Source organism: Limulus polyphemus, unplaced genomic scaffold (genome assembly GCF_000517525.1).
Source record: "Limulus polyphemus unplaced genomic scaffold, Limulus_polyphemus-2.1.2 Scaffold12931, whole genome shotgun sequence".
Taxonomy (NCBI): Eukaryota; Metazoa; Arthropoda; class Merostomata; order Xiphosura; family Limulidae; genus Limulus; species Limulus polyphemus.
Window position 1 is genome coordinate 2,449 of NW_013678541.1, and position 5,827 is coordinate 8,275.

A 5,827-nucleotide genomic window follows, 5' to 3' on the forward strand; every position below is an offset into this window, starting at 1 on the left:
AGTAAGGGACAATAACAACCTTGATATTCAGTTGTAGGACACCTGAATTTTGATGAGGGACAAGAACAATAACAACCTTGATATTCAATTGTAGGACACGTTAACTTTAGTAAAGGTCAAGAACAATAACAACCTTGATATTCAGTTGTAGGACACCTTAACTTTAGTAAGGGACAAGAACAATAACAACCTTGATATTCAGTTGTAGGACACCTTAACTTTAGTAAGGGACAAGAACAATAACAACCTTGATAATCAGTTGTAGGACACCTTAACTTTAGTAAGAGTCAAGGAAAGGAAAATCTTAGGAGAAAACAGAAAGAAATCACAATGTATTAAATACAACAAATTTTGTTTACTCTACATTTTGACTTAGTGTTTTTACATCACAATTTCTATGTTAGTGAGAATTATTGACAGACTTTCTCATTAGGATGGTGATCTTACCAAATGTAGACTGGTACGGTCTCCATACAACCAGTTCTACTGATCCTCTATAAACAGCCTGTTTTAAGACACGTTCTGAATGTGTTTTTCCTGCAGTTCTCTCTCCATCTATGGCCCAAATGTTGTCTCCCACTCTCAAGCCTGCAAGGTCGCTCGGACTTCCTACAGGACAAGACAAAACTGTTAAGCATCTTCCAGAACCTTACCTGAATTCCTACATGCTCCTGCCTATGAGATTTGCATGTCACTAGTTGCGTTAGTGCATGACTTCGTCATCAGGAGAAAATAGCCATCCTGGCAACACAACCTTCTTGTGAGATAGCTCCCCCTATGCACTTGAATTAACTACATTCCTAAACAGGGCAAGAAGAAAAGGCACCAGAAGTGGGGAGGATGGGTGGGAAGGTGTTTATCTATCAGAAATATAAGGATGGTTGGGAAGGTGTTTATCTATCGGAAATACAAGGATGGTTGGGAAGGTGTTTATCTATCGGAAATACAAGGATGGTTGGGAAGGTGTTTATCTATCGGAAATACATTTTCAGTTAACTTCCAAGACAATACCTCACCTTCACACACACACAGAGCAGCTAGAATCCCCCATTGAAATGTTAGAGGAGCTGGTGCAAACATTAAACATAGATGAGCTCCCTTCAGAAAGTGCTTGAAGAGAAAGTCCATGGAATGTGACACTCAATGGCAGGGGCTCCATAAGCACATTCTTGTGTGAGACAGCATTTTGTCTCAAGAAGGGTATACTCTTCACCCAGAAAGAAAAAGAAGGAAAGGTAAAAGAGCCCCAAGTGTTGCAGGGATGGGTAGAATTTTTGCATGACCAACCAAGCATTAGCACACAAGCAGTCGGCATGCCAAGAAGGGTTGTGTGGTTAGTGCATGATCAGACCAGACAATGTGTGTGATTTTGTCTCAACTGGACAGACAGAGACGAGAGGTGATCAATCCTCCTGCTGCAGGAAGAGGGCACACTAGCTGTAAGAGGGGTGACCTGCATTACATAGTGTGTGCTACCACCTCCTTATTGCCACCATATTGTGCTGTACACAATCAGTGAGAACTCTCCACGGTCCACTACCCCAGTGGCTAGATACTGGTTAGTGGCAAGGGTCTCCCATGCTCGACTTGACAAGAGGTGGGAAGGAGAATCTGCACTGGGGAGACCAGGAAAAGTGCATGTATCCACATCTATCGAACACATGTTAGAAAGGTCCTTTACTGGAGACGATGCAATGAGTGACCATGAAATCCTATTCTTTAGAAGCCAGCAAGCACGAGCCAAAGATGTGGGCAGCCAAATCCTTGGCACCAGCTTTTTCCATGATAGTCCATAGAATGGTATGGTGTGGATCAGGCAACTGAGTAAATTTAATACCACGAAGATATCTCAAGAGGTTATGCAGAGCATCTCATCTCAACAATAGACACTGGTAGAGCACATTCAGTTATCCCTGATCTGAAGCAACTTTTGGGTACTGCAAGTGTTCAGTTCAGGGATAACAGGTTAAACGGGAAGATGATTAGATGAGGGTAATGAAGAAGAAAATATACTTACCCTTCTCATAGACAGTACAAAAATGAAGAACAGTGATCAGAGGGAGTCGGCATCCCACAAAAGATGATACAGCCAGGTTATGAAGATAATGGGAGATGAATGTGTGCTGAGTCATCCAAGGGTCGGCAAAAGTGATACACAATAGAGTGAGACAGATTATGAATCTAATGCAAAAAATATGAAAGAGTCTGAATCATCAATATCCAAGAAGGAATACACAAACTAGAGTTGGTGAATCAAACTGTAAGAGCAGAATGAAAGAGGTCCCCAAAAGAAGAGGGGGTTTTAAGGTAGAAACAATGATAAAAATGTTGAAAAGAAGACCTACATGCCAAATAACATCAAACAGCCTGAATCAGATACAGAAGATTATTCATGTCTGAACCAGCATTGAGGTAAGATATTGAAAGGAGGGTGACAGAAGAGCCATAGGAGAGAAGGAGAATCAAATGTGTATTCAGAGAAAGATTTTGTAATGAACATTAAGCTAACAGCTTGAACAGAGCATGTAAAACCATATTATGGTTCCAGACAGGCAAGGGAGTAGAACGAGGAAGTCATTGAAGAAGGAAAGATCTGAACAAAGTGGAGAGAACAGGGAAAGAAAAATCCTGGTGGTAATAGGTAAGGGGAACTGTAGTTGATAAAGCCATATGAGAACTAGCAATGGTGGAAACTGACAATCCATGTGAAAATAGCTGAAAAGTGGGCCACTGTAGAACAGCCTGGAAGAAGGAAGTGACAGACAGACTACCACTGAAAAACTCTGCACATAGCTGAAGGACTACAGGAATTGGACATAAAAAAGACTACATGGTTGCAAACTTGCAAGCAAAGGACAAAACAAATCTTGCATCTGAAGATGAGGTAACATTTCTGGCTGAACTTGGAAGTGTGTGATTGGAGCAAAAGAGAGCAGGAATGGGGTAGAAGAAGTTGGGGCTGGGCTTCAGTTTATGAAACAAAAAATCAGAGTTGGTTTGGGTGAGGAGGTAGCACCAACATGAACAGGCCAACTGTTTGAAGGCACAAAGGAGGATAGGCATACAGAAAAAGTTTTGAGACCAGTCCTGGCTGAGAGTGTAGATAGTCAGAGCCAAAGGATGAGAAACTAGGGACCAGAAGTGAGAAAGTTTGATGTTAAGAGAAGTGGTGAAGGTACTGATGAGAGGCTTGCCCACCTGAAAGCAAATCCAATTAAAAACCTGAGGGTGAAGAAAATACTTCATGGATAGAATCCTGTTTGGCCAAGAGAGTCAATCCACCACCAAGTTCAGACTCCCTTGCACATGACAGGCTGTAAGATGAACCCAATGTGGATGAGCCCAAAACAGCATATCCAATACATGAAAAAAAAAATCCGGGAATGGGTATCCCCTGGTGGTTTTTATAAGAAACAACTATGGGATTGTAAGGGTGGATCATGTTTAACCTATCCACAGGAAGGAGGAAATGAAAGTCTGCCCAATGGATGGTTAGAGGTTCAAGTATGTTAATGTGGAAAGAGCACTCCTTTGGAGCACACATGCCTAAACTCATGTCGTCTTTCAGAGACGAGCCTCACCAAAAAAGAAGCATTTATGAAGAGATGGAGAGCTAGATGAAGGGCAGCAAGGGGATGCCCACCATGATATTGGCATGGTTGAGCTACTTAAGACAATTCCTCGACAAAAAGAGAGAAGAGTAACACAATCAAGAACAATGGATCCTGAGAAAGGTTCCACTGGTCCTGCAATGTCCACTGAAAGAGGCACATGTGTCTGGACTAAATAAATGAATGGTTTGAGGGAAGCCAGTATTCTTAAAAGTGAAAGAACCCTGTATGCAGGGTGTTAAGGAGAAACAAATCGTGGTGACAAGACATCCTGTTGTTTGTAGGTAAAGTGGTGAAAGCTGAGCCTGACTCCAATTAAAATTGAAGAACATGCCCAGATGTTACAAAATATTAGGTTGGTACAAGAAAAGACTTGGAAGGCTTGAGAAGCCAGCCCAGTTGAGAAGCCTCCCATAGACAAATGCAGGTATGAAAGAAGAAGTACTCCTGGGAAGGGAAAAGGAGAAGACAATCATCCATGTAATAATAAAACCATTAGAACTGTAGCCTCAATCTGTGAACATGGTAGTGAATGCCCCATGACTCGATTGAAGACATAAGGAGCAGACACAATGCCAGAAGGAAGAGCATGGAACTGTAAGGATGGGTCAATTGGAATGTGTAAAATGTCAACCATGGTCATCCACACACCTAAAGCAAATTGTGATGATGGGATAAATAAATGGTCAAATTCATCATCATCCTGGTCATGTTAAAATTGTAGAAAAGGGAACATCCACTAAATGGATAAGAGGAGGAGGCCAAGTGTGCATGATGGATCCCACAACACTAGCTGTCACAGACAATAAGACTGCAGGAGCTACAGGTCTTGTGTTAGTAACGTTGTGACTCTCATAGGGCGAAATGGAAATTAACATCACTAGAAAACTCAAAATGGTGAGAAATACCAGATGTTTTTTTATTTCAAAGTGAAATTAAAGAAATCACATTGGTCATGTGAAACACAAACACTAAAATTAACTTTGTCATGAACTATCGCTAATCTCGAACAATTGATTAACAATTTTGGAACTGGTCCATTATAGACAATGAAAAAGTAAAACTTAGTTAATTTGAGTCAATATACATAGAGGGAGTCACTGCACAAGGAGCCTGCATTGACCTCCTACTGGTGAAGGGCTATCATTGCAAGATGATGAAAACAAAACAAGTATTTTTTCAATGGGGTAGTGGCATACAAATTTCATAGGCAGATGTGAGAAGGAACGAAGCTATTCTGTTGTGAAGGTATCTCGGAAAACTAGACATGGAATACACGTATTTAGTTTGTTCCTATATTTGGAACACATTGAGGAACAAACTCAACAGATATAGACCAACCTGCAATGTGTTCCAAATATAGGAACAAACTGGACAGATATAGACCAACCTGGAATGTGTTCCAAATATAGGAACAAACTGGACAGATATAGACCAACCTGGACATTCCAAAGTAAAGGTGCTCCGTCTTCTGTAAAATCAAAGGTCAATACACATTAAATAAAATCTACCCTTCCTATAATTAAGATGGAATTACATATATCCACAACAGAGATAAAAAACAGATAGTTTAGTCACATTCCTTAAGGCTGTTGTGTTCTTATGTTTCAGTATTAAATTAATGACAAAATGAATATATCCATGTCTGGCTAGAAGAAACCCAAAGAGAATTTGTCAACAAGGATTCTTTAACAGTTATTTGCATGCTTTGTATTTAGAACTGGAGTTTGTTAATGTCTGTCACCTTCTTCCAAAGCTAAGTGTCTGTCCATTACCATCACAGTTTAAAATTACTGTCACCTTCTTCCAAAGCTAAGTGTCTGTCCATTACAATCACAGTTTAAAATTACTGTCACCTTCTTCCAAAGCTAAGTGTCTGTCCATTACAATCACAGTTTAAAATTACTGTCACCTTCTTCCAAAGCTAAGTGTGTGTCCATTACAATCACAGTTTAAAATTACTGTCACCTTCTTCCAAAGCTAAGAGTGTGTACAATACCATCACAGTTTAAAATTACTGTCACCTTCTTCCAAAGCTAAGAGTGTGTACATTACCATCACAGTTTAAAATTACTGTCACCTTCTTCCAAAGCTAAAGATGTGTCCAATACCATCACAGTTTAAAATTACTGTCACCTTCTTCCAAAGCTAAAGATGTGTCCAATACCATCACAGTTTAAAATTACTGTCACCTTCTTCCAAAGCTAAGTGTGTGT

At 40.2% G+C, this 5,827-nt stretch overlaps 1 protein-coding gene across 1 annotated transcript in view; it reads right to left on the bottom strand.

Moving 5' to 3' along the window:
• LOC106477126 overlaps positions 1–3,236 on the bottom strand; it is a gene marked incomplete at its 3' end in the record, with an annotated part of 5,488 nt that extends 2,252 nt beyond the window's left edge. Inside the window, exon 1 of the mRNA XM_022380805.1 lies at positions 448–3,236. The remainder of the gene's footprint in view (positions 1–447) is intronic.
• Positions 3,237–5,827: the final 2,591 nt, after the last annotated feature.